This window comes from Pinus tabuliformis, chromosome 9 (genome assembly GCF_031772625.1).
Source record: "Pinus tabuliformis cultivar Carrire ecotype Pingquan chromosome 9, CPIR1, whole genome shotgun sequence".
Lineage (NCBI taxonomy): Eukaryota > Viridiplantae > Streptophyta > Pinopsida > Pinales > Pinaceae > Pinus > Pinus tabuliformis.
The window spans coordinates 1,146,811,287-1,146,820,886 of NC_142307.1; positions in this window are offsets into that span (position 1 = coordinate 1,146,811,287).

Consider the following 9,600-nt stretch of genomic DNA (forward strand, 5'->3'; position numbering starts at 1 on the left):
GCCAGAGAAAGGCCGATTTGTTCATTAAGACAGTCAAATCATAGCAGAGGCCCATTTCTGAGAATTAATGTGTTAGTTGGCCCATTATTATCCTTCCTTGTATAGCACAGCAGAGAAATTCTGTAATCAACCTCCATATATACTCAGAAGACAGAATGTAATAGATTGATGAGTGTTATTTTGTTGTAAGGTTCAACTTCTAGAGATTGTAACTACTATGATACCTGCAACATCTGGTCTTCATTTTCAGCTAATGCAAGCTTCTTTTGTTGTTAATTGCTCACTGTCCACTTCTTCTTATTGTTCCAAGTTGTGCCTGTCATGCATTTATTCATGTGATGTTAATGTTTAGCATTAGAGGGGCTGTCATCCCACCTCTGTGTTAGGATTTAGCATGTATTATTGAATTTGTTTGCAGGTTTCTATTATTTTAATGCCAGAGAGCTGTCATCCTGTATGTGTATTAGAAAACAGATTTACAGACCTTTCAACTGGTTGCAGCTGGCCATCGCAGGGTCCTGTGCATCTGCTGGTGTGATCAGTGTTCTCCATCATCACATTTTCTTTAAAACTATGAGTAATTGGTGGCTAAAAGCCTTGTAGTCTGGGGGTGTTCACCCATGTCTTGGGTTAAGCATAGTAGAAGTGGTTATCAGGCTTGAATATGCAGCATTTCTTTCATTCATCCACCATTTATCCAACATTTTATGTTGAGTTTGTAATGTTCCCGAGCATCTCTGAGATACAACCTAGGAGAGTTTCTTGGGGTGATAACAGTACCCAATGTAATTAACACAGAGTACACATTTGGGAAAAGGAAAGATTGTTCATACCCATTAAACACAATGGTTACAACCATGGCCGACATTTGAGCCACAATGGATCAACGACTAGAAAGATTAGTAAACCCTGGTGAAGCCTGAACCTTCAATTGACAAAATAGTACCTGAAAATCTGAAAACAAACGCATTAGCTAATGCTGGAGGAGGACCAAAGGAAACATCCAACATCTCAATATACTAAGTACAAAAAATAGGAAAATTCACCTCTGGAGCAGGAGCAAGTAAGCGAGATGGGCTAAACCACAATGCCGTAGCGGAATCCCTGTGGCCGGATGAGACTGTAGTAAGTACTGGAGAACCAAATTTTAAATCCAGATTAATGAATAAGTGCTACAAGGGTTCAATGCCAACCCTATGGTTGCCCACAAGCTGAATGGAGTGAAAATAGTGAGCCAAATCCAAAACCTTGTGTGGTGAAACAGTCAATATAACCTGTTGCTAAACTCTTCCACCGGATGGGGTTGCAGAGCCTCCCCATCGGCGTCGCAGCCAAATGACAGAATGAGGCTTGGACTCCAAATGAAGTTACCCAAAAACCACATCTCCTCACCACAGCCTTTGGATTGTCAACCCCAGGATCAACGGTGTGAGAACTCACATCTGTCCACCTTTTTGGTACACATATGGAAGAGTCCTGGAGGTCCAGGGTACAATTTATTTAATACATAAACCAAACGCAGTCAAAACCAAACCTCCAAGTGGATCGCACATGTGCTTAACCGAGGGGTGGATACCAACCAATAGTTGGGACTGAGCTGGCACGCATTAAGGCTACGAAGTAATTAAGCTCATTAAAGAGGAACAATGAACTTAGGAGGGATAAAGGGGTAGTGGATTAGGAATATTAAATGTCTGTATTACTGTGTAATTATTTAATTGTTGATTTATTTTCTTATGACGTAAGTAGTAGTACCTTAGCGGACTTAGGGAAAAAATTGTCCTTAAGTGGTGGAGTTGATCATCTAATGACATATGGGTTTGACATTTTCGAATTCATATGATATTTTAAAAATAATTTTTGATTTTTTTTGAACGATTTTAAGGAGGTTGAATAAAAAATCAATATCATAAAATATACACGATGAAAAAAATTAAAAGAATACCTCTATCTTCCTTTACTAGTCCTTTTCAAAATGGTACTCTTGGTTTTTCACTTTATTTAGATACTTGAAAAATAACCTTATGTGAACACATCTCTGCAAAATGCAATTAAAATCGCCAACTTCAAAAAATAATAAAAGATTTAATTTTGCATAAAACAAAATTAAATATGAAAAGCTTAGCTCATTGTTTGTAGATCATGCTTATATATATATATATATATATATATATATATATATATATATGATGATGATGATGATGATGGTCGTTAACGTCCACTGAGACCAAATTGGTCTATCGGACCTACAATTTTCTTAATTTTTACTTGTTTGGCTCCTCGTCTTTCTTGGCGAGATTGGTGTTGTAGCTTTCTTTTTTTTCTCTACGGTCTTCCAACTTCCTTTATCTTGCATCTCCTTCATCTCTTCTGGTTCTTGGGACGTTGGTGTCTTAGCTTCGCGATCTATTGTGTTCGTTCTTTTGAAAATAGTCAGAGAATAAGTTTGGTTTAGGAGATCTTCTTTGCTGTTAAATGAAGATTTATTTTATGCGGTATTCGAATCCTCATAACTATTGATTTGTTGGGGCAGGCTTTCTCCTTGCTTGTCTTGAGAGTTGTTTATTTCTTCCCTGATTTCTTGTGACTCAGAGTTTTCTCTAGAATATTCTTCTTTGATGACAGTGTAGTGTTCTTTTTGTGCTTCTTCCCACCATGTAGATCTGTGGTGGTTTTTTCTAGCAAAATTTTTCTGAGAGGCTTTTGGGCAATTTTTGGCTAGATGCCCTGTCTCAAAGCAGGATCGACATCTGAAGAGGACACTTTCATAATCAAGTTTCTAGTTCCACACATAGTCTTTACTTGTTAGGTTTATTTTAGCTGGGAATCCGGCACTGAAGTCCATTTCCACACAGATGCGTGCATACGTGGTTCTGGCATATTCCTCTGTTTCTGGGCACCAGCAGTAAAATTCCACGAGTGTTTGACTTCATCTTCTTTATCGCATTCACAAATTGTACTATCGTACCTTGAGAACCATTGCCATTATGGGTGGTTCCTCTCGTGCCTGTTAATGGTCCACATCAATGGCTGGTAATCAGGTGGTCTTCTACCATGTTTGACTGCGACACGTTCATTCACATGTTAGAATTACTACTTTGTTTGAGTTGGGATGGAGTGCAAGACCCTGAGATTTGTCTGATCTATAAGTCAGGTTGCATGGAGTTATGTATTCTTCATTCTTGTACGCATGTTTCTACTATACGAATGGTTGTGACCATAATATGGGACTTTATATTTATGATGATCCTCATTACCTGGATGGTTGCACCCATACCATGGATCTTTTCATATAGTCTTCATCATCTGAATGGCTATGTCCATACCATGGATTCATGTTTTGATATCAAATATGTATATGTATATGAATCCTTCATTTGCAGGTCTCCTGACAGTGTATTTCCTCATCCTTGCAAAAGATCGTAAAGCATCTCAACCATCACTCCTAGTTATGCCTTCATGCTTTAGGGGGTATCTGTCACATCTCATACACTTCCCTATGACATACCCTCAAGTTCCTGAAACATGATCATAATGCAGTGTACTTATTCAAATATGCAGCCCATATCCTCCCTAGAACATTGATTGGAAAATGCCTTGGGATTTCCCTCAAAGAAATAGCTCCAAAACCCTAATGCCTTGAGATTCATCACTCTTATGAGGTTAAAAACCACAATGTTCATTTGTTGCATCATGCTTGACCCGCAATGGCATCACTTTGTTCTCTTATATACCTATGATGATCCCCAAAAAGGTAATTTCCCCAAAGAGGATCATAACATCTTAACCAACTTCTTTAGTCAACCCACCCTGAACGCACGCCAAGCTAGATGGATTGTGTTCTTAAGTGAATTTGACTTTGAAATCAAATACCTGAAGGGCAAGGAGAACCAGGTAGCAGATGCATTGAGCAAGAAATTGCATCATCTCTATGAAATTTTATTTAGTCAGGTGGAAATTAACTTTTCTGATCAAATCAAGGAAGCAATTCAGAAGGATCGAGAATATGAATACCTCTGGCAACAAGTTAGAGATCCAGAGCATACTAGTAAATATGGTGAGTACAGTATTAAAGATGAAAATATGCTGATGTTTAGAGGTATAATATATTATCCTAACCAGTTATTGGTGAAACAACGCATATTGGATGAATTCCATAGGAGTACGTATGCCAACCACCTTGGCTATCGAAAATTATTTTCTGCAATTAAGAAAGGCTACTATTGGCTTGGTATGAGGAAAGACATTGCAGGGTACCTAGCCAAATGTTTGGAGTGTCAACAAGTTAAAGTTGAGCATCAACATCATCTTGGGCTGTTGAATCCGTTGCCTGTTCCAGAATGGAAGTGGGACACGATAACTTTGGATTTCATAACCGGTTTACCTCGATCAAAATGACAGAATGATTCAATTATGGTGGTGTTTGACAAATTAAGCAAGGTAGCTCATTTTGTCCCTGTCAAATCCACCTATCAAACCACCCAGATAGTCGACATATTCACGAGGGAAATCTTTAGTCTACATCGCATGCCTCGAGTCATAATCTCTGACTGTGATGTTAAGTTTACATCTGCTTTTTGGAAAGCATTGTTCTCCGGTTTTGGCACTTAGATTAACTTGATTATTTCCTATCATCCTTAGACTGATGGGCAAACTGAACGATTCAGCCAAGTTGTGGAAGACATGTTGTGCATGTACGTCATGCAACAACCCAGGAAATGAGAGGAATATCTTCACTTAGTAGAGTTTGCCTACAATAATTGGTATCACGAATCATTAAAGATGAGCCCCTTTGAAGTACTCTATGGCAGGAAGCATATCGTTCCTGCAAATTGGAATAACCCTAAGAATAAACTAATATTAGGACCGGATATGTTGGAAGAAATGGAAAGAATAGTGAAAAAGGTCCTGCAAAGCTTGAAGGCTGCACAAGACAGGAAAAAGGCTTATGCCGATAAGAAAAGGACCTACTAGGAATTTCAGGTAGGAGACCATGTCTATGTGTGAATCAAACCCAAGAGGAGTACTCTCAGATTGGAGAAGTGCACCAAATTGGCTCCTTGGTTCTGTGGTCCCTCCAAATGTTAGATAGGGTAGGACCAGTTGTGTATCAACTCGCACTACCCAAAGGACAAAAAGGACCACTCTCGAGCAGTTAAAAGCATTCAAAGGTTATAGGTTTCATTCATTTTAAACTTCATCTACTTGAGAAGGATAAAAAAATGCCAGAGAAAGGCCGATTTGTTCATTAAGACAACCAAATCATAGCAGAGGCCCATTTATGAGAATTAATGTGTTAGTTGGCCCATCATTATCCTTCCTTGTATAGCACAACAGAGCAATTTTGTAATCAACCTCCATATATACTTAGAAGACAGAATGTAATAGGTTGATGAGTGTTATTTTGTTGTAAGGTTCAACTTCTAGAGATTGTAACTACTATGATACCTGCAACATCTCGTCTTCATTTTCAGCTAATGCAAGATTCTTTTGTTGTTAATTGCTCACTGTCCACTTCTTCTTATTGTTCCAAGCTGTGTCTGTCATGCATTTATTCATGTGATGTTAATGTTTAGCATTAGAGGGGCTGTCATCCCACCTCTGTGTTAGGATTTAGCATGTATCATTGAATTTGTTTGCAGGTTTCTGTTATTTTAATGCCAGAGAGCTGTCATTCTGTATGTGTATTAGAAAACAGATTTACAGACCTTTCAACTGGTTGCAGCTGGCCATCGTAGGGTCCTGTGCATCTGCTGGTGTGATCAGTGTTCTCCATCATCACATTTTCTTTAAAACTATGAGTAATTGGTGGCTAAAAGCCTTGTAGTCTGGGGGTGTTCACCCATGTCTGGGGTTAAGCATAGTAGAAGTGGTTATCTGGCTTGAGTATGCAACATTTCTTTCATTCATCCACCATTTATCCAACATTTTATATTGAGTTTGTAATGTTCCCGAGCATCTCTGAGATACAACCTAGGAGAGTTTCTTGGGGTGATAACAGTACCCAATGTAAGTAACACGGAGTACACATTTGCGAAAAGGAAAGATTATTCATACCCATTAAACACAATGGTTACAGCCATGGCCGACATTTGAGCCACAATGGATCAACTACCAGAAAGATTAGTAAACCCTAGTGAAGCCTGAACCTTCAATTGACAAAATAGTACCTGCAAATCAGAAAACAAACGCATTAGCTAATGCTGGAGGAGGACCAAAGGAAACATCCAACATCTCAATACACTAAGTACAAAAAATAGGAAAATTCACCTCTGGAGCAGGAGCAAGTAAGCGAGATGTGCTAAACCACAATGCCGTAGCGGAATCCATGTGGCCGGCTGAGACTGTAGTAAGTACTGGAGAACCAAATTTTAAATCCAGATTAATGAATAAGTGCGACAAGGGTTCAATGCCAACCATATGGTTGCCCACAAGCTGAATGGAGTGAAAATAGTGAGCCAAATACAAAACCTTGTGTGGTGAAACAGTCAATCTAGCATGTAGCTAAACTCTTCCACCGGATGGGGTTGCAGAGCCTCCCCATCGGCGTAGCAGCCAAATGACAGAATGAGGCTTGGACTCCAAATGAAGTTACCCAAAAACCACATCTCCTCACCGCAGCCTTTGGATTGTCAACCCCAGGATCAATGGTGTGAGAACTCACATCTGTCCACCTTGTTGGTACACATATGGAAGAGTCCTGGAGGTCCAGGGTACAATTTATTTAATACATAAACCAAACGCAGTCAAAACCAAACCTCCAAGTGGATCGCACATGTGCTTAACCGAGGGGTGGATACCAACCAATAGTTGGGACTGAGCTGGCATGCATTAAGGCTACCAAGTAATTAAGCTCATTAAAGAGGAACAATGAACTTAGGAGGGATAAAGGGGTAGTGGATTAGGAATATTAAATGTCTGTATTACTGTGTAATTATTTAATTGTTGATTTATTTTCTTATGACGTAAGTAGTAGTACCTTAGTGGACTTAGGGAAAAAATTGTCCTTAAGTGGTGGAGTTGATCATCTAATCACATATGAGTTTGACATTTTCGAATTCATATGATATTTTAAACATAATATTTGATTTTTTTTGAACGATTTTAAGGAGGTTGAATAAAAAATCAATATCATAAAATATACACGATGAAAAAATTTAAAAAAATACCACTATCTTCATTTACTAGTCCTTTTCAAAATGGTACTCTTGGTTTTTCAATTTATTTAAATACTTGAAAAATAACCTTATGTGAACACACCTCTGCAAAATGCAATTAAAATCGCCAACTTCAAAAAATAATAAAAGATTTAATTTTGCATAAAACAAAATTAAATATGAAAAGCTTAGCTCATTGTTTGTAGATCATGCTTTTATATATCTATATATATATATATATATATATATATATATGATGATGATGATGATGGTGGTGGTTAACGTCCACTCAAACCAAATTGGTCTATCGGACCTACAATTTTCTTAATTTTTACTTGTTTTGCTCCTCGTCTTTCTTGGCGAGATTGGTGTTGTAGCTTTCTTTTTTTTCTCTACGGTCTTCCAACTTCCTTTATCTTGCATCTCCTTCATCTCTTCTGGTTCTTGGGACGTTGGTGTCTTAGGTTCGTGATCTATTGTGTTCGTTCTTTTGAAAATAGTCGGAGAAGAAGTTTGGTTTAGGATATCTGCTTTGCTGTTAAATGAAGATTTATTTTATGCGGTATTCGAATCCTCATAACTGTTTATTTGTTGGGGCAGGCTTTCTCCTTGCTTGTCTTGAGAGTCGTTTATTTATTCCCTGATTTCTTATGACTCAGAGTTTTCTCTAGAATATTCTTCTTTGATGACAGTGTAGTGTTCTTTTTGTGCTCCTTCCCACCATGTAGATTTGTGGTGGTTTTTTCTAGCAAAATTTTTCTCAGAGGCTTTTGGGCAATTTTTGGCTAGATGCCCTGTCTCAAAGCAGGATCGACATCTGAAGAGGACACATTCATAATAAAGTTTCTGGTTCCACACATAGTCTTTACTTGTTAGGTTTATTTTAGCTGGGAATCTGGCACTGAAGTCCATTTCCACACAGATGCGTGCATACGTGGTTCTGGCATATTCCTCTGTTTCTGGGCACCAGCAGTAAAATTCCACGAGTGTTTGACTTCATCTTCTTTATCACATTCACAAATTGTACTATCATACCTTGAGAACCATTGCCATTATGGGTGGTTCCTCTCATGCCTGTTAATGGTCCACATCAATGGCTGGTAATCAGGTGGTCTTCTACCATGTTTGACTGCGACACGTTCATTCACATGTTAGAATTACTACTTTGTTCAAGTTGGGATGGAGTGCAAGACCCTGAGATTTGTCTGATCTATAAGTCAGGTTGCATGGAGTTATGTATTCTTCATTCTTGTACGCATGTTTCTACTATACGAATGGTTGTGAACATACTATGGGACTTTATATTTATGATGATCCTCATTACCTAGATGGTTGCACCCATACCATGGATCTTTCCATATAGTCTTCATCATCTGAATGGCTACGTCCATACCATGGATTCATGTTTTGATATCAAATATGTATATGTATATGAATCCTTGATTTGCAGGTCTCCTCACAGTGTATTTCCTCATCCTTGCAAAAGCTCGTAAAGCATCTCAACCATCACTCCTAGTTCTGCCTTCATGCTTTAGGGGGTATCTGTCACATCTCATACACTTCCCTATGACATACCCTCAAGTTCCTGAAACATGATCATAATGCAGTGTACTTATTCAAATATGCAGCCCATATCCTCCCTAGAACATTGATTGGAAAATGCCTTGGGATTTCCCCCAAAGAAATAGCTCCAAAACCCTAATGCCTTGATATTCATCACTCTTATGAGGTTAAAAACCACAATGGTCATTTGTTTCATCATGCTTGACCCGCAATGGCATCACTTTGTTCTCTTATATACCTATGATGATCCCCAAAAAGGTAATTTTCCCAAAGAGGATGAGAAGCTTCGTGATATAGAAGCTTATAGAGCAGCGAGATGGAGGTTTTTTGGTGTAGATGAGGTCGAATTCTCCCAAATTGGCCTCTTGGTCTTATCCCTATGAGCTACCTCCTTGAGATGAGGACCTAATCCTATCTTTGGAGAAGTCTTAAATCCCTCTCCTAGCCTTTAAATTCCTCCTCTCCCATTCCCAAATGGTTGGTCTATGTCTATTTGCAACCTTATGCTAATCTTGTGCCTAGAGGCTATTCATTAGACTTGGAGAAGGAGTTCTTGGAGATTTCTTTGCTTGGACTTGGATTACCACTCAAGGAGAGCCTTTCAACATCAAGGCTTTGGTTGTAAGCTTCCCTTTATTTCATAATACTATACAATTGCTGGTTCATCTTCCCAAAATATATAAGTTCATGTATTATTTAGCTTGACATTCCTTCATCAGTGAAGTAGGTTGTTATTGGATTTGCTATTGATTTTCTTTATTGTCTCTTGATTACTTGTGCAGGCACATAAATGTTGAGAGAAGTAGGAACAAGTCTATGACACAAGCGGTTCAAGGCCCTCAACAAAGGAAATTAGAATAGCATCAGAACAAGGTAGGCC